Source organism: Zingiber officinale, chromosome 7A (assembly GCF_018446385.1).
Source record: "Zingiber officinale cultivar Zhangliang chromosome 7A, Zo_v1.1, whole genome shotgun sequence".
NCBI classification, from domain to species: domain Eukaryota; kingdom Viridiplantae; phylum Streptophyta; class Magnoliopsida; order Zingiberales; family Zingiberaceae; genus Zingiber; species Zingiber officinale.
Genome location: NC_055998.1, coordinates 39052193 through 39073324, shown reverse-complemented (window position 1 = coordinate 39073324; position 21132 = coordinate 39052193). Strand labels below are relative to the sequence as shown.

Sequence of the window (21132 nt, the reverse complement as noted above, 5' to 3'; positions counted from 1 at the left end):
CCAACCACCTTCTTCTCCTCCAAGCAAGGTTCGGCCACAATGGAAGAACTTCACCAAAGAAGAAAACCAAAATACTAACCAAACTCCAAGAGATGCTAACTTTCTCTCCTTCTTCTTCTTCTTCTCCAAGTAGTATCCGGCCACCACAAGAACTCCAAGAGGGATGAAGTATTCGGCCACCACAAGAAGAAGAGAGGGAGAGGATGATGGCCGGCCACAACACCAAGGAAAAGAGGGAGAGAAAACAATAGAGGTTGTTTTTTGAAGCCACCCTCACCCCTTCTTTTATATTCCTTGGCCTAGGCAAATTAGGAAATTTAATTACAATAAAATTTCCTCAATTTCCTTATCATGATTTAATTGAGAAAAAATAAAATAAAATTTTCCCAATTACAATCTCATGGCCGGCCACATCATTGGAGAACAAATTGGACAAGTTTTAATCAACAATTAAAAACTTCCTAATTTGTTTCCGGAAATTTTAAAAAATAAAATTTCTCTTTAAAAATCTCTACATGATTAATAAAAAGAAATTTCCATAATTTTAATTTTACAATATGTGAATAATTTTTAAAGAGAAAAATAAAATATCTCACCAATCTACAAATAAGGAAAGAGATCAAATCTCTTTCTTTAATCTTTTGTAAATTTTACAAGAGAGATAATTTTAATTTAAATTCTCTTTAATAAATTATTTCTTCCACATAATAAAAATTAAAATTAAAAATTCTTTTTAATTTTATTTTGGCCGGCCCTACTAGCTTGGGTTCAAGCTAGGGCCGGCCACCCAATCTTATACCTAGGCCGACCCTAGCTTGTTTCCCAAGCTAGCTTGGCCGGCCCCTATTGGGTGGGTATAGAAGGTGGGTATAGGTGGGTATAGAACTCTATAACTAAGAGGCTACGATAGGGACCGAGAGGAGGAATTGGTTTTGGTCTCCCGATAAAATTAAGCATCCCGTGTTCGGCCCGAACACACAACTTAATTTTATCAATGATAATTCATTCCACTAGAGAACTATCATTGAACTACCGCACCAATCCCAAATTACATTTTTGGGCTCCTTCTTATTATGAGTGTGTTAGTCTCCCTGTGTTTAAGATATCGAATGTCCACTAATTAAGTGAGTTACTGACAACTCATTTAATTAATATCTAAGTCCAAGAGTAGTACCACTCAACCTTATCGTCATGTCGGACTAAGTCCACCTGCAGGGTTTAACATGACAATCCTTATGAGCTCCTCTTGAGGACAGTATCAACCTAGTATCTCTAGGACACAGTTTCCTTCTATAATCAACAACACACACTATAAGTAATACCATTTCCCAACTTATCGGGCTTATTGATTCATCGAACTAAATCTCACCCATTGATAAATTAAAGAAATAAATATCAAATATATGTGCTTGTTATTATATCAGGATTAAGAGCACACACTTCCATAATAACCGAGGTCTTTGTTTCTTTATAAAGTCAGTATAAAAGAAACGACCTCAAATGGTCCTACTCAATACACTCTAAGTGTACTAGTGTAATTATACAGTCAAGATAAACTGATACCTAATTACATTACGACCTTCTAATGGTTTGTTCATTTCCATTTTGGTCGTGAGCTACTGTTTATAATTTATAAGGTATTGATAACATTATCTTCTGCATGTGACACCACAAGCTATGTTATCTACAATATAAATTAATTGAACAACTACAAACAAATGTAGATAATTTGACCAAATGTGATTCTTTATTCAAGACAAATGTTTACAAAAGCTTAGACTTTCAGTATACACTCCAACAAAAGCTGCACGGCCGTGTGACTCCACACGGCCGTGTGACTCCACACGGCCAGGACCCTTCTGTTCTCTGGAAATGCTACACGGCCGTGTGGTGCACATGGCCACCACCTGCTTGGCCTCTGGAAACCTCACACGGCCGTGTAGATGTACACGGCCATGTAAGGCATCTGCTCTAATTTCTTCAAATCAAGACACGGCCGTGTGAGATTCACACGGCCATGTCCTCTTCCCTTCCTGTTAAAACTACACGGCCGTGTGTGGTACACGGCCTGATGCTCTCTCCCTTCAATTCCTTCCAAGCTTGCCCAAGGACGCATAATCTTCACCAATTTCGACTCCTGTGTACAGAAAATGCACAAAAAGCAGATCTCCGAACCAAAAGAGTAAATATGCTAAAAGGAAAGCTGGAAGTATAAAAATGCATAGATTAAGCATGCTCAAAGTATGTAAATGTGCGTAAAAACATGCATAAAAGAGTATATAATCTACGCACATCACAAGATCTACATCATACTATGCCTTGAGTTAGCTTTGGCTAAATCGCCCAAGACTTAGTATGATCGGTAGGTAACGATTTACCAATTACATCTCTATGCAACTCTTGTTTATAGGATCATTATCCGCAGTTATATTAAAACTTAAGTTAGCTTTGGCTAATACGCCCAAGAATTAATATAAATGTGATTTATGTCCTATCTTTCCAACCATTGGAAGAATGCCTATAGTTGTACTCAATCCAACCGAGTTAACTAGGAATACTCAATCTAATTGAGTTTGTATTCGCCCATGCATTGATAAGCGGGACCAAGATTGTCCCTCCGTACCCTACCAAGATAATATGTGTTGCTCTGCTTTGGCAGATTCAACAACACATGTGATCGAGATAGTGATAGGTATCACGACACGGTAGGCATTAGAGTTGACACGATTTAGATCTAATCTAATCGTCGATGTATATCAAATGCGCGATAGATCTAATCTAATCGAAAGGGTGTATCTTGTACACGATTTAGATCTGATCTAATCGTTAGGCACTAATTAATTACTAATCATGCATCACATACACACAAGTAATTAATTAAATTTATTTGTGATTAGTCATGGCCCTACTACAATGTTCTCAAGCCAATGAGAAGATCGGATGGTCAACCTAAGGTCAACAGCTTCTCATGCTCCTCCCTTTGACCACCTTGTGTTGCTCGTGCCGTCCTCGTAACTCCGTCTCGAGTGGACCTTCCACCGCTCCAATTTTGTACATTACAATTTTGAAACTCGAGTTACATTCAAGTCTAAACTAATTTACAACAAGAATAAATGGAGAAAGGCACGACGCGCAAGTCACGTATCAAATATACAGCACACACAACACAAATGACGGCGCGCAGGCCGTAATATGAATTACAACACAAATCTAATCAAATTGGGTCTTTTTGGGCCATGACTATCACAAATTATACATAATTCTAAATTATGTAATTTCCAATTTTTTTTGCAATTTTAATACTAATTTTTACAATTTTTACGAATAAAATTTCCCGGCGGTCCCGTTTAACGGTTGTCGGACGCAATCGCGGAACGAATTTCCTTGCGGGGCCAGGGGCAGCACCCCTACTCGCGATCTAACCATCGCAAGTGTTCCTTAGCGATCCTACAACGCCTTAGCCCGTTGTCCCAAAAGTTTTGGGGCGAAACCTTGCCGTTTCAGAAAAATCTTCTCGGTAGTCGAAGCCTACAAGTGATGAAACACTTGTGCTTCGCTTCTACTAGAAAATTACCCATAAAAACCATAAAATACTTAAAATTACAGAATGTTACAGAATCTATATTTTTCATAAAAATTCAAACTAAACTCGCACAAGTCTTCGCATGTGGCTCTATACCACTGTTGGGATTTTTGGGCCGCGAAAACCGCTTTTTCACGTCCCAGAAACCCCGAAACCCACGCCACCGGATCCGTGCGAAAAATAAAACTTTCGAAAAACTTACGAGTACGAGTTTATAAACTCTAGATCTACATTAAAGTATGAGTTTTACCCTTGATGCATGCCTTTCGTGAATCCCGCTCGTCCAAGATGCCGGATCTCAAGATTGTCAAAGTAGACAACCCTCTAGAAGTATCCACACGAACAACTCGATGGAGGGAGAACCTTAGAGTGTGTTAGCACTCCAAGAAGGTCTCGTCAAGATGAGGAGAGGGGGAGCAAGAAGAGACAGCAAGGAAGAAGATGATGTGAATAATCCTTGAATAAAATCAATTTTCATTCCTCTGCAAAAGTGGTCGGCCACTCATGAAGTGTAACCCCCTTTTTGCATTAAGTGGACATTAAAGAGGGAATTTGTAAGCTCCATGAGTTGGCACACACATGTGCCAACTATGATGATGTGGAACATCATCATTGGCCACTTAATGCCATGTCACAAATGATGTGGCATAAAGTCAAGTCGAACTTGACTCTTCCTCTTCCTCTCAAGTCAAGTCAAACTTGACTTAATCACTCTCACGGTTGATCTAATCCAACAATTTAATTGAAGCCAATTTAATATAATGAATCTAATTCATTTAATTAAATTGATTCAATGAGTCATAATCTAAATTAGACTCATTGAACACATGAATCAACTTGAGTCCAACTCAATTAGTTCAATTAGGATTACTCTTAATCCAATTTGATTCATCACATGAATCTAACCCTCTTGGTTCATCATATGAACCTAATCTCCATCTAATTGTCATTTGTGTGTAACCCTATAGGTTCTTATAACGTTGGCAATGATCTTAAACTCATTTAGAAGCATAAGTAATGAGCGGTAACTAACAACACATCATTACTACCCAAGTTACAAGAATGTTGAGATCCAACATCACCTTGTGACTACTAATTGTGACTCCTCACAAAATATGACAAGTGTCCTTCTATCCTAGACATCTAGATTGATCAATGTGAGGCAAAAACCATGTCATCCTCTGACCAATCTAAATCTTGAACTCCAAGTAGACTCACTAAATCAAATGAGCTCAATATCTCATATTGACTCATTTAGGCATGGCCATACACCTCGTGGTCTCACTCTATCAAGAATATCAATGTCTCTCCCGTCATATAGGAGGGATAGATCCCATCTACATCACTCACATCCCTCCGCATAATTTGTTACATATCCAGTAATCGCCTTTATAGTCCACCCAGTTACGGGTGACGTTTGACGAAACCAAAGTACATAACTCCTTATGTAAGGAACCATGGTGACTTCAGGTCTAAGGACTAGTAGTCATACTAATAGCCACATGAGAAAATATATGAGACTCATATAACGATCCATGATACTTTCTCATGGCGGGTCATTCAGTATACATTCTCCAATGCATACCCATGTGTCAACTTGATATCTCTATATCCATGACTTGTGAGATCAAGTCATTGAGTTGACCTACATGCTAGTCTTATTGAATTAACATTGTCCCTGAATGTTAATTCTCGACTAGGAATGATTAAGAGTAGTGTTCCCTATATCATCTCACTATCGGTTCAACTAACCGATTGATATAGGTGAGAACCTTCTACTCAAGGACGCTATTATACTTTGTTTATTTGGCACCAATACAAGTAAGTATAATAACCAAAAATAAATGCCTTTATTTATATAAGAATATGATACAACAAGTCCATAATACAATCATCAAATGATTAGGTCTAGGGATCTAACTAACAAGTCCAATGTCCTAGCCCTGGGTTACTTTGATATCTGCTAACTATGCCCATGACATAATAGATATCCGGTCTCGTACATAGCATTGCATACAGTAGGCTTCCTACAGCCGAAGCATAAGGAACTGCCTTCATCTCCTCTATCTCCTTTGGTGTCTTAGGACACATCTCTTTAGATAAAGGTACTCCATGTCGAAAAGGTATAAAACTTTTCTTGGAGTTTTGCATGCTAAAACGAGCTAGGATAATATCGATATATGAAGTTTAGGATAAGCACAACATCCTTTTCTTATGATTCCTTATTACTTTGATCCCATGAATATGTCCACATTCTCCCAAGTCCTTCATATCAAACTGCTTGAACATCCATACCCTTACGTCTGACAACACTTTTACATTGTTGCCAATGAGCAAAATGTCATCTACATATAGTATAAGAAATACCACCATGTTTTCATCACTTTTCTTGTATACACAAGACTCACCCATACACTGAATGAATCCATGAGACTTGATCACTTCATCAAATCGGATGTTCCAAGATCTCGAAGCTTGCTTCAGTCCATAAATGGACCGATTGAGCTTACATACAAGATGCTCTTTGCCCTTCGCAATGAATCCCTCTGATTGCTTCATATAGATGTTTTCTTCAAGACTTTCATTAAGGAAAGCTTTCTTGATATCCATTTGCCAAATCTCATAATCCATATGAGCAACAATAGATAAAAGAATCCGAATATACTTAAGCATGACTACCGACGAAAAAGTTTCCTCATAATCGATTCCCTCTTTTCTGAGTATACCCCTTCTCAACAAGCCTCGCTTTAAAGGTTTCCACCTTCCCGTCTATTCCTCTTTTCCTTTTGTAGACTCATTTACATCTAATGTCTTTTACACCATTTGGTGGTTCTACAAGCTCCCATACCTGGTTAGAATGCATATATTCTATTTTAGAGTTCATTTCACTTTGCCAAGATGACGCATCTTTATCTTGGAGTTCTTCATCATATGTCCAGGGATCAGCTTCATGTTCACCAAGGATCAAGTCCAAAGACTCTCCCAAAAACATGAATCTTTAAGGTTGTCTGACAACCCTCCCACTACGACGAGGCACTATTTGTAATTGTGCATCATTTGTGACACGTGTTGTAGTTACTCGTGGTATCTCATCTTGTACCGTTGGTACTAAAGTAGAAGTGTCCTCTCTTATTTCATCAAGAATAATTTTACCCATGTGATTGTTGTTCATTATATAGTCCTCTTCTAAAAATTGAGCATTGGTGCTAACAATGACCTTCTGATCTTTAGGACTATAAAACAAACCACCTTTTGTTCCTCTAGGATATCCCACGAACAAGCGAACTTCTGTACGTGATTCTAACTTTTCATTGTTTCCCTTCAACACATGTGCTAGACTACCCCAAATCTGAATGTGTTTCAAACTAGGCTTACGCCCATTCCACAATTCTGTGGGAGTAGAGGGTACTGACTTAGAAGCTACCAAGTTCAGAATGTACGTTGTCGTTTCCAGAGCATATCCCTAAAATGAATTTGGTAATTCTGAATAACTCATCATTGATCTAACCATTTCCATAAGAGTCATATTCTTTCATTCTGCCACACCATTCTGTTGAGGTGTACCAGGTGCAGACAATTGGGATTGAATCTCGGCCTCTAATAAATAACTCCTAAACTCTCCACCATGATCAGACCGTAGTGTCTTGATACTTTTAACATGGTGTTTCTCCATATAAGCCTTGTACTCTTTGAACTTATCAAAGCACTCAAACTTGTGACGCATCAAGTAAATATACCCATATCTCAAATAGTCGTTTATAAAAGAGACAAAATATTCAAAACCACCTCTTGCCTGGATTGTCATAGGCCCACACAAATCTGAATGAACCAATTCCAACACTTCTTTGGATCTATGCCCTTTGCCTTAAAAGGCCTCTTGGTCATTTTTCCTTCTAAGCAAGACTCGCAGGTTAGAAAGTTTTCCACTGCCAATGAACTAAATGTCCATCGGCTATTAACCTTTGAATCCTACTCAAGTTAATATGCCCCAACCTTAAATGCCAAAGATATGTTTGGTTCATTTCCGAAGGTTGCTTTCTCTTATTAGAATTAGAAGATGGGTTATTGATTTCCATTTGTTGCATCGTGGGAGTTATTGGATTAAGAGTATACAAATTGCCAACCAACACACCAGAACAGATAACCACCCTATTTTTCTTGACAACCACTTTGTCATCAAAAGAAATAGAATATCCATCCATAAATAATTTAGAAACTGAAATCAAGTTCTTTCTAAAACATGGTACATAAAGATAATTTTTTAAAATCAAAGTTTTATTCCTATCAAAAGATAAATAAACATCTCCCACTGCAATAGCCACCACTCTTGTAGCATTGCCCATATAGACGGTGATCTCCCCTTCATGTAGTCGTCTAGTTTCCTGGAACCCCTACAATGAATTACATACATGATCAGTGGCTCCCGTATCTACACACCAGGTATCAGTAGATAACACCGGTAAACATGTTTCAGCAACTAATGAATAGGATATACTTTTATTGTTCTCCTTTCTGCGAGGACAGTCCACCTTCCAATGCCCAGACTACTTACATGTGAAGCACTTGCCCTTTGGCTTCTTCACAACTGCCTGCGGCCTAGTCCCTTGAGATTGAATCACTTTCATTGCCGAACCAACTTGTTTCTTCTTCTTCTTTCCACCTTTCGGCTTTGAGATAGAAACGTTTTCAGCAATGTGAACTTGAAAACATTGACAAAATATCCCTTCTGTCGCTTGGAGTTCTGTCAGAAGTCCCGCCAATGAATAAACCCTTTTGTTCATGTTGTAGTTCAGGCGGAACTGCTCAAAACTCTTGGGTAACGTTTGCAGAATTATATCGACCTAGGTTTCCCCATTGATTTCAGCTCCAAGGACTTCCATCTCATTCAAATGAGCCATCATCTTGAGAAACCCTTACGGGTGTCCCCTCAGTCATGGTGGTCATCATTAAGTTTCTCATGGCCTCCTGCCTAGCAACCCAATTCTGGTGTCTGAAGAGTTCTTTGAGATTGAGCATCATGTCATAGGCAGTGGGTATGGCCTGATGCTGATGTTGCAACACATTTGATATATAAGCCAAAATATAACACCGCGCCATCTCATCTGCCTTGACCCATTACCAATGTCTCTCTATCTCCTCTTCACTAGAATCCTTATCAGGCACGCTAGGATAGACCTCAAAAAGTATGAACTTATAATCTTCAATAGTTAAGACAATGTCTAAGTTCAATTTCCAATCAACATAATTTGGACTAGTAAGTTTGCTTTCTTTTAAAATAACAGCAAGAGGATTGAAAATCATTTTGAAATCCTGAGAATTACAAAATAAAATATTTAGTCAAAACTTTAGAATTTAAAATAATATTGATTCCTCAAACAATATAATTTAAATTCTCCAACACCTCAAAATATCGTGAATTTCGTATGCCACGATAGTGTGGACGTATACTAATTCAAACATTTATAAGAGTAGATTTACCCATTAATTTTATTATCTTGTCAACCTAACTTTATGACAAATAAAATTAATAGTTGGTTCATCTTCGACCATATAAATAATAGCAGTTACTCCGATGGAGAGGATACTATTAAATGTGCCTAAGTGTATACTATTACTTGATACTTAGTCCATTAATTAGGATCGCGCCCCTTCAGATGGAGAAGATCACACATACCTAAATAATTTCCTATAATCATCCATAGAGGAAGTTTGATCTAGTGATCTGCAAACAAACTCATCCGATATGGAGGAAGACACTTAAAGCCAACACGCAAGTTTGAATGCATCACTTACAAACCAGTAATAGAGACCATGGAATTTATTTAAATAATCTCTTTCCTACTTAGTTATTTAAATTGAGGAATTTTAACATAAACACACATCACAACACATAAAAACATCATATAAAGGCAATAAATATGAAAATAAAATTACCAACTATTATGGCTTCATCCATCGCTGTCCTCCAATACGCCACCAATGGATCAAGCCATCGCGTCTATCTTGCTTCCTTTTTCACCACACCTCCGATCCTCAAAATAACACCATGCATAGCAAGAATACAAGCCGCAACAAAAAGAAATAAAAAATTTACATTTATCGATCCTATATTCCACAAAAGAATTTACATGTAATCTAGATCAAACAAAATGTAAAAAATAATACAGCAATAGGCTGTACTTAATTATTACAATCATGCACAACACAAAATAACCTCGACATGTCCGAGGGTTCAAATCATACATAAACATAAAAAGTTATAATAGTTGGACCTAGGATGCCTGCAACCACAGAGTTAATCTTTCTTGCACATCCTACTATTATCCTACCTAAACTTATATATCACTACAACAAAAACCCTCATAAACATCCGTGGAACAACAATGGTTTTAAGCAAAAACCGATGTCTTTGAGTATTTTACACCGGTTTTTCCAAAAACCGGTGTCTATGAGTGCAGATTTTCGCTCATAGACGTCGGTTTTTTAGGCGATGTCTGTGAGCGCCTTTTTTTCGTTAATAGACACCGATTTTAATAGATGTTTTTAAAACCCGATGTTAATGAACCAAAATAAAATATTTCAATATTCCCACCAGCCAAAATTTGCAACACTATGAAGTTCCCTCCAAACCTAAACCTATATCGCGCCCCTTCCTCCGACCATCTCTCTCAGCATAAACCTAAACCTAAATCTCTGACCATCTCTCTCAACTTCATCTCCCTCTTCCCCTTCGTAGATCGACGCCCCTTCCTCTCCAGATTAGGATCAACACACGACGTCCTTGCTTCCTCTCTCCGTCTCTGTGTCCATCTCTGGTCGTCAGGCTACCCCTTCAATTTTGTCGTCTCCCCTCCAGATCTCCGTCGGCAGCGATCTAGTCTTGAGATCCAGTTCTTAAATTCCTAGTCAGAAGAAGCTTCTATAGATCTGGCTTCGGATTCGAGCCCTAGATCTGTTTTCCGGTGTGCACCCCCTCTTCCTCCATTTTGATTTGCGTTTGTCTGCTATGTTTTTGATCTGGCAGATATGTTGACCAAATTCGAGACGAAGAGCAACCGGGTGAAGAGTGTGAGCTTCCACAGCAAACATCCCTGGGTCCTTGCCAGCCTTCACAATGGCGATGAGCTCAATCCCGAGGAAGAGGACTACTTCCAAGACAGCTTCGCCGAGCTCAACCCCAATAAATCATGGGCCAAGAAGCTCAAGGAGGCCACTCTCAACCTCAAAGTCAAAGCTTCCAGATCTTATTTCAAATCCATGTTCCATAGATCTCGACCCACAAATGACAAATTGGAAGGCCCAAAAACCTTGAGACGCCATCAAAATCCAAACATGGCGGAAGACGAGAGCTGGAGCAAGTCCTCCGCTGCTTCTTCCAAGTCGTCGTCCTTCTCCAGCGAGTTCAGCGGTGATAAGTCCATGCTGAGACGGAGCAGCAGCACGAGCTATGATGCAGAGACCTCGATCCAAGGGGTGATCGCCTACTGCAAGAAGAGTAGTCAACGTGCGATTGACTCCAGTCGCTCCGCTACCAAGAAGAGTGGAGTACTCACGAGATTCTACAATTTTTGTCTTCTTCTCGTCCTCCATCTCGTGCCTCCCTCGACTCTCAAAGCACTCAATCCTCAGTTCCCCACGCAGCCACTCTTCTTCCACCTCTGTGCACATCTATAAAGGAAGGCAAAGACGTGGAGCACTCCAGAGCAACAGCCAGCTTCGTAATGCCATTGCCTAAATCTCCATCCACACAGTATGAAGAGAATGGGAGAGAGGAGGAGGGCTTCCACAACGCTTTGCTGGTCTTACAACATCTCTATTTTTTTTCCTACTAAATTAATTGTTTCTGCTACTAATTTCTCATTGCAGGAGCTGAAAGACCTGCGGTCTCAGCTTCACCATGCGGCATAACATTGTGAGCGTGCATTTTCCTCAGCCCAGCAGAAGAAGATGTGAGCTGTTAATTTCTTCTTCCTTTCATTTCATTTCATTTCTTTTCTTTTCTTTTCCCTGCATCAACAAACAATTTCAGGAGGTTGATGTGCATTAGTGTAAAATTAGGATTTTGGAGGGGACAAAGAGCAACATATGTGAAGCAGTTGTGGCAATAGTCGACCATTTAGGAATTGTCTCATCCAAACTCGAGCAGAGTCTCCTTGCAAATGCTGTGGTTAAGCAGACTGAACAAAGAATTGGTTGCTTAAAGCAGGTGAAGAAGTTTCTTCAAAGGCAGACATTAATTTTAACACAGTAAACAATGATGGTGCCTGCCATTAATGCAAATGATATAATATTCTCATAGCTTATTAAAAACTGGAATTTCAAACTTATACGTAGAGAATCCTTGCTTGCCAACAATATGCCATGTGTCTTGAGCTGTGTAACATGCAACTGGACATCAAATTCCCTCAACACCATCAGCATTTCTGTATTGACAGGGCACAACCATTATGTGATATGTGCCTCATTTTATCCATCGTCACTACTAAAGTCCTTCCTCATCTTCGACAGTTTCATCTTCTTGATCTCTTGATTGCAAGTATTAATTAATTGATGCATGCAATGTGTTTGATGAATTTCCTCAAACACTATCCTAAATTGATTTTATCATTTTTGTTTGCTAGATTGAGAAGTTGTTATTTCCTGTTGCTAAGTTGGTTTTATGTATTCCTTGAACTATCAAGTTTATTTTATGTCTATGCTAATTCTTTTCACTGATATGCCATGTTTTCTGGTTTATAAATTTACCTCTTTTTGTTGTTGTTGTTTCTACAGGATTTGTGTGTTGGGCTTCTTAGACGCGCTACATATACAACTTAAAGGCTTTGATCATTAAGTGAGTATTTTCTTTTGACCTTCTTATTAAATCGATTCATGCCCAAGTTAATTATGATTTTGTGAATTTCTGAATCCATCTAAATAGTTCCTAATACGGTTTAGGGTTTAGGTGATGATTCATGAATGACTCATAGTTTATTTATTGGTATAATGATGATGTGCAAATTTTGTTTGTCATACTAAGTTAATTGTTGTTGAAAGAGGAAAGTAGGAAACAACTCTCTATCACAGGGTTAAAATATCCCAGTTATGCTTGTGCACTGGATGTTGAGGTGGACATTTGTGTCTTATCTATTAATTAGGTTGTTGTTCGAATGGAGAAAATGTCCAATGAAAAAGATCTGGTCAACAATCAAAGAAAATCTTGCAAATGATAAAGAAAGATAATGTCACATAATATTTTGGCATTATAATTGTATATTATTGTTGTATATTTCCTTATTTATTAATCCTTGTTTTATTGGGTTTTATAGGGATAGATATAAGTTTGTATATAAATATGCAAATATCCTTTGTAATGAAGATTAAATTGAGTTTTCTGCTTCAATTGTTATTACGGTTTCAGAGCCATTGAGTAATTCTTTTTTTTACTGTAGCTTGTGTTCTATTGAAAATATTTTTCCTCATTTTTGTATCCTTTAGAGGATCTGTTCAATCTTGCCAAAACTTTTGATTAATCTTCATCAATACAAACAGATTCCCAATTGTATTTGTCAAATTCAATGGAAAAAATTTTACACTTTGGGAATTTCATTTTTAGGTTTTTGTTGAAGATAAGGGATTATCTTAAATTCTTGATGGATCGGAGTAAAAAAGGTGTTGAGATGAATTAGAAAACAATGAATGTACAGATTATTACTTGGATATTCAACTCGATTGAACTTGTTATTGCATCGAGTCTTCAATCTTTTGATACTATTGTTGATATATGAAATCATCTTAAAAGAATTTATTCTCAAGTACTAGTTAATTTATTCTCTGTCACACTTTCATCCATCAAATGTGTTTACTGTGTCATTATTTTGCTTGTGTACTAGTAATTTCTTTGCATTCTATTTTGAGTAAACATGTGTTGGAAATGAGATATCATGGTGATTGTAGGGAAATTCAATTTTCTTACTAGCTTTCTACATTTCCCGGGGACCAGGTCAATTAATACCAATCACTGTGATAGTGCTAATTTAACATTAAGATCGATCTATAGAGGTATCTACTCGTTTGGTCCTAACATGTAAAAACTTTCTATATTTTCCAGGATAGCAAATGAGTTATACTTGCATGGTGAAATATATCATTTTTTTTTTCGGCAAGCCACTTTACCAAAGAAGGATTTGAGATCACAAACTCTTCAGTCTATAAGTTTTTATCTGTGAAATATATCTTTTAAGTGTGTAATCCAGTGGAGTCTATCACTTGAAATTGATATCTATATAAATAATAGAAAGTACATCTTTATGATTGTTTGTTCCACTTTGTAATATAGTAGCTTCCCCGCTAGCCAATATCTTGTTGTCGGAGTTGTTGATAGAAGGAACATTCGGGCAAATGATTTTGCATCCTCTCTCAGCACACTTGTGAGTCTCGAGGCCATTGTTGGAAAAGGTCGTATTGGTGTAATGCCTTTTCTTTCTTTCTAATTCTTGTTTTTCTTCAAAATGCAGCTGATATTATTTAATGTTTGTATGTAGATAAGCTTGTTGTCTCAACTTTGTGTACACGGCTGTCGACCTTGTCAACGAGACAAATTAAACTGGATACTGAGATCAAGGGCTTGCTTTTGCGTCTCTAAAAGTTGATGAAGTATATGCATTGGCTAAAGTGTTGGTTGGTGAGAAGGATGAGGTAGTTCTCACTGCAAAAGTTATTCATGCTTCCAGGTTTCATAATGATAGCAAAAGCTTATGATATTTGGAATCTATTAGCTTTTGATGTTGTAAAAAGAATATTAGTGTATTTTTTGGAAACTGTTGTAAGAAGAATATTTATGTAATTTGTGAATATTTGTGTATTTTATAGATATTGTTGGAAGAAGAATATTTGTGTAATTTGCGAATATTTGTGTATTTTCTTGGATATTGTCGATTTTTCACTGTTTCGGAAATCAAATTTGTGTCGTTAAACAATACTGATATTACATCAGTTTTCCACCGCTGCAAAACCGATGTCATTAACTAATATTACATCAGTCGTATACCGCTGCCAAAACTAGTGTTATTAACATATAATATTACATCGGTTTTACACCCGATGTCATTAAGTGATACTACACCGGTTTTAACCCGATGTCTAAAATGACAGACCTTTTACATCGCCTTCATAGACATCTGTCGAAAATGTAATAGACAGCGGTGGAAAACCGATGTCTATGAGGGTTTTTGTTGTAGTGTATGAGCAGTGCATAATTTAACCGAAAACCAATCACACAGAGTCAGAAACCTTGCTCTGATACCACTTGAATTGGTTTCGGCCTCCTGATGGGCTTGGGATTCCTGTGTTCAACCTGAACACTCAACTCAAGTCCATCAATAATAACCCATACCACTAAAGGGTTATTATTGAACTCTGCACCAATCCCATATTACAATATGTGCTCCTTCTTATCATGAGTGTGTTAATCTCCCTGTATTTAAGATATCGTATGTCCGTTAATTAAATGAGTTACTGACAACTTAATTAATTAACATATGATTCCAAGAGTAGTACCACTCAACTTTATTATCATGCCGACTAAGTCCACCTGCAGGGTTTACATGATAATCCTTATGAGCTCCACAAGGGGACATCATCAGCCTAAATAATTAGGACACAGATTCCTTCTATAATTAACAACACACCATATAAATAGTACTATCTCCCAACTCATCGGGCCTATTTGATTTAATGAATAAATATTACCCATTGATAAATTAAAGAAATAAATACTAAGTATACGTGCTTGATATTATATAGGTATTAAAAGGACGCACATCCATAATAACAGAGGTTTTGTTCTTTTATGTAGTCAGTACAAATCAAATAACCTCAAATGATCCTGCTCAATACACACATAGTGTACTAGTGTAATTTTATAGTCAAGACAGACTAATACCAAATTACACTATAACCATTCCAATGATTTGTCCCAATCCATCTTGGTTGTGAGCTACTATTTGTTGGGTTTTTCGGGACGTAAAAACCGTATTTTGCACTGCGAAAACCCCAAAACCCCCATGCCACGGATCCGTGCGAAGAAATAAAATTATGTAAAACTTTAATATACATGTTTTCTACTCCTAGATCTACATTAGATCTACAAAAGAAAAAGGTTACCCTTGATGCGAAGCCCTTCGCAATCCCGCTCGTCCAAGGTTCGTCGCCGGATCTCGAGAGTATCAAAGTAGATACTCCTCTATGTGTATCCACACGAACAACTTGATGGAGAGAACCTCTGAGGATGTGCTAGCAACCTTAGAAGGTCAGTAATGGTGGAGGAGAGGGAGAGAAGAGAAGAACTTGAGGAAGAAGAAGAAGTTACTCACGAAGCCCACAAAATGCACTAACTCCCTCATCTAAAGTGGCCGGCCACTTTAAGAGAGAATGTAACCTCCATGGGATGCCAAGAGTTACAACTCTTGGCAACTCCCATGAGGTGGCATCTCATTTAAGCAACCATGATGATGTGGAGCATCATCATTGGTCCACTTCTTGCCAACTCACCAATGAGGTGGCAAATGGTCAAGTCAAACTTGACTCTTCATCTTCCTCTCAAGTCAAGTCAAACTTGACCACTTCTCTCCCATGGTTGATCAAATCTAACCATTGGTTCAAGTCAATTTTAATATAATGAATCCCTATTCATCGAATTAAATTGATTCAATGAGTCTAAGTCCAAATTAGACTCATTTAATACATGAACCAAATTGAGTCCAACTCAATTAGCCTAATTTGGATTATTCTTAATCCAATTTGGTTCATCACATGAACCTAATCCTTTAGGTTCATCAAATGAACTTAATCTCCATCTAATTGCCCTTCGTGTGTGACCCTATAGGTTCTTATAACATTAGCAATGCTCCTAAACCCATTTAGAAGCATAAGTAATGAGCGATATCTAGAAACACATCATTACTACCCAAGTTATAAGAATGTTGAAATCCAACATCACCTTGTGACTACTTATTGTGACTCTTCACAATATATGACAAGTGTCTTTCTATCCTTGACATCTAGATTGATCAATGTGAGGCATAGACCGTGCCATCCTCGAATCAATCTAAATCTTGAACTCCAAGTAGACTCACTCAATCAAATGACCTCAATATCTCATATAGACTCATTTGGGCATGGCCATGCACTTAGTGGTCTCACTCTATCAAGAATATCGATGTAACTCCTGTCATATAGGAGGGATAGATTCCATCTACATCACTCATATCCCTCCGTATAATTTGTTACATACCCAGTAATCGCCTTTATAGTCCACCCTGTTACGGGTGACATTTGACGAAGCCAAAGTACGTAACTCCTTATGTAGGGAACCATGGTGACTTCATGTCCAAGGACTAGTAGTCATACTAATAGCCACATGAGAAAGTATATGACACTCATATAACGATCCATGATACTTTCTCATGGCGGGTCATTCAGTATACATTATCCAATGCATACCCATGTGTCAACTTGATATCTCTATATCCATGACTTGTGAGATCAAGTCATCGAGTTGACCTACATGCTAGTCTCGTCGCATTAACATTGTCCCTGAATGTTAATACTCGACTAGGAATGATTAAGAGTAGTGTTCCCTATATCATCTCACTATCGATTCAACCAATCGATTGATATAGGTAAGAACCTTCTACTCAAGGACGCTATTATACTTAGTTATTTGGAACCAATACAAGTAAGTATAATAACCAAAAACAAATGCCTTTATTTATATACAAGAATATGATACAACGAGTCCATACAACAATCATCAAATGATTGGCTCTAGGGCTCTAACTAACAATCTTCCACTAGTACTAGTGCCAATCAGTGTATGTAATAAATTATGCGGAGGGATGTGAGTGATGTAGATGGGATCTATCCATCCTATATGATGGGAGAGACATCGGTATTCTTGATAGAGTGAGACCACGAAGTGCATGGTCATGCCCAAATGAGTCAATATGAGATATTGAGGTCATTTGATTGAGTGAGTCTACTTGGAGTTCAAGATTTAGATTGATTAGAGGATTGCACGGTCTATGCCTCACATTGATCAATCTAGATGTCTAGGATAGAAGGACACTTGTCATATATTGTGAAGAGTCACAATTAGTAGTCACAAGGTGATGTTGGATCTCAACATTCTTGTAACTTGGGAAGTAATGATGTATTGCTAGATACCGCTCATTACTTATGTTTCTAAATGAGTTTAGGGGCATTGCCAACGTTACAAGAACCTATTGGGTCACACATAAAGAACGAGTGGATGGAGATTAGGTTCATATGATGAACCAAGAGGATTAGATTCATTTAATGAATCAAATTGGATTAAGAGTAATCCTAATTGGGCTAATGGAGTTGGACTCAAGTTGATTCATGTGTTCAATGAGTCTAATTTAGATTATGACTCATTGAATCAATTTAATTAAATGAATTAGATTCATTATATTAAATTGGCTTGAATTAAATGGTTGGATTAGATCAACCATGAGAGAGTTAAGTCAAGTTTGACTTGACTTGAGAGGAAGATGAAGAGTCAAGTTTGACTTGACTTTATGCCACCTCATTGGTGAGTTGGCATTAAGTGGACCAATGATGATGCTCCACATCATCATGGTTACTTAAGTGAAGTGCCACCTCATGGGAGTTACCAAGAGTTGTGACTCTTGGTATCCCATGGAGGTTACAAACCACTTAATTAGATGAAAAGAGTTTCATTTTGCAAGTGTAACTCTCATTCAAGTGATCTTCCTCCTCCTAAGCTCTCTTCTTGCTCCTTCTCTTCTCTTGGTCGTGGGTTTCAAGCAAGGGAGAAGAAAGGAGAGTGAATCTAATCCAAGAAGAAAGGTTAGTGAAAGTCACATAGAGATTTTAGAGGAGTGTGTTCTCTTCTTTTCCTTTCTTCTTCTTTCAATCCTACCCGAGAGCCCTAGAGAGTGCTAGCACACTTGTGGTGCTCTCTTCTCCATCCTTGTGTGTTAGAGAACACATCTTTTTTGTGTGGATACTTCTAGAGGATTGTCTACGTTGACAATCACGAGATTCGGCGTACCTTGGACGAGCGGGATTCGCGAAGGGCACGCATCGAAGGTATAACTCTTATCTACTGTAGATTTAGAGTGTAAAACTCGTATTCATAGTTTTTCGAATTTTTCTTCGCACGAGATCCAGTGGCATGGGTGATTCGGTTTTTCCGCGACACGAAAACGCGATTTTCGTGGCCCGAAAAACCCAACAATAGTATCAGAGCCACGTGCGAAGCGAGTACGAGTTTAGATTCATATTTTTATGAAAAATATAGATCTGTAAACTTTCTGTAAATTCATGTTTTTATAGTTTTAATGGGTATTTTTCTCGTAGAAGCAAAGCACAAGTGTTTACACACTTGTAGGCTTCGACTACCGAGAAGAATTTTCCGAAACGGCAATGTTTCGCCCCAAAATTTTTTGGGACAGTGGGCTTAGGCGTTGTTAGATCGCAAAGGAACCCTCGCGATGGTTAGATCGCGGGTAGGGGCGCTGCCCCTGGCCCCGCAAGGTGATTCGTTCCGCGATTACGCCCGAAAACGCTAAACGGGACCGCCGGGAAAAATTTACTCATAAAATAGTAGAAATTATGAAAATTACAGAAAATTATGAAAAATATATAATTTAGAATTGTATATTAATTTTGTGATAGTCTTGGCCCAAAAGACCCAATTGGATTGGAATAAATGTGTTGTAATTAATAATACGGCCTGCATGCCGTTATGTGATGTGCGTGCTGTATTTTTTTTTATTTTTATTTTATTTGCGACCTACGCGTCGTGCCTTTCTCTTATATTCTGGTTGTAAATTAGATTTAGACTCGAATGTAACTCGAGTTTCAAAATTGTAATGTACAAAATTAGAGCTGTGGAAGGTCCACTCGAGACGGTGTTACGAGGAGGGTGCGCGCAACACAAGGTGGTCAAAGGACGGAGCTTGAGAAGCTGTTGACCTTAGGTTGACCATCCGATCTTCTCATTGGCTTGAGAAGATCGTAGTAGGGCCATGACATAATCACAAAATTATTTGATTAATTATTTAATTAATTGTTTTGTGTGTGCATATGATGCATGCTAGTTAATTAAGTAATTAATTAGTGCCTTACGATTAGATTAGATCTAAGTCGTGCACATGATGCACCCTTCCATTAGATTAGATCTATCGAGTATATAATACGCATCATCGTTTAGATTAGATCTAAATCACCTCAACTCGTAATGCCTACCATGCTGTGATACCTACCACTACCTCGACCTCATGTTGTTGTTGAATCTGCCAAAGCAGAGCAACACATACTATCTTGGTAGGGCACGGAGGGACAATCTTGGTCCCGCCTATCAACGCATGGGTGAGTACAACTCAATTAGATTGAGTATTCCTAGTTAACTCGGTTGGATCGAGTATAACTATAGGCATTCTTCCAACGGTTGGAAAGGTAGGACAAAATCACGTTTATATTAACTCTCGGGCGTATTAGCCAAAGCTAACTTGAGTTTTAATATAAATGCGGATATTGATCCTATAAACAAGAGTTGCACAGAGATGTAATTGGTAATCGTTACCTACCGATCATACTAAATCTTGGGCGTATTAGCCAAAGCTAACTTAAGGGTTAGTATGATGTGGATCTTGTCCAACAAAATTATATAATTTAGTGGGAGCATCATTTAGTTAAAGGCCTAATTAAATGATTTAAAAGAATATGATATTTATTTCTGCATTTCTTTCTGTTGTAGAATTGCCATGACGTCAAACACGAACACCTTCTACCTGCGTTCTGTCCTTAAGAAGGACAAGCTCAACAAAGCGAATTTCCTGGACTGGTACAGGAACCTGAGAATAGTTCTCACCCAAGAACGTAAACTGTACGTTCTGGAGCAGCCCATTCCGGAGACTGACCGAGATGCTTACAAGAAGCATCAAGATGACGCATTAGATGTATCCTATCTTATGCTCGCGACCATGAACTCTGAGCTTCAGAAGCAACATGAGTTGATGGGTGCTTACGATATGGTTGAACATCTTTGTCACCTATATCAAGGACAAGCAAGGCACTGGAAGAGGAACTCCAAAGAATACCTAGAAGATCTTAAGAAGAAGAGAAATAAGATTTCTACTTCATGTATACATGTTATAGAAGTCAACCTCTCTATTTCTACATCATGGGTATTAGATACTGGATGTGCTTCTCACATTTGTACTGATGTGCAGGCGCTGAGAAATAGTAGGGCATTGACAAAGGGTGAGGTGGACCTACGAGTAGGCAATGGAGCACGGGTTGCTGCTGTTGCTGTAGGGACTTACTTTCTATCTCTACCCTCTGGGCTTGTACTAGAGTTAGTTGATTGTTGTTATGTGCCTACATTAACTAAGAACATTATATCAGTTTCTTGTTTGGAGAAGAAAGGTTTCTCGTTTACTATAAAGAACAAATGTTGTTCCGTCTATTTAAACGATATGTTCTATTGTAGTGCACCTCTGAGAAACAGACTCTATATT

The 21132-nt window shown here is 38.0% G+C and overlaps 1 long non-coding RNA gene across 1 annotated transcript; it reads left to right on the top strand.

Moving 5' to 3' along the window:
• The first annotated feature begins 11251 nt into the window (after window positions 1-11251).
• LOC122000065 lies at window positions 11252-11776 on the top strand. Its single transcript, XR_006116916.1, has 3 exons — window positions 11252-11382; window positions 11450-11532; window positions 11642-11776. It is a non-coding gene; the product is annotated as an uncharacterized LOC122000065 (long non-coding RNA).
• The last annotated feature ends 9356 nt before the right edge of the window (window positions 11777-21132 follow it).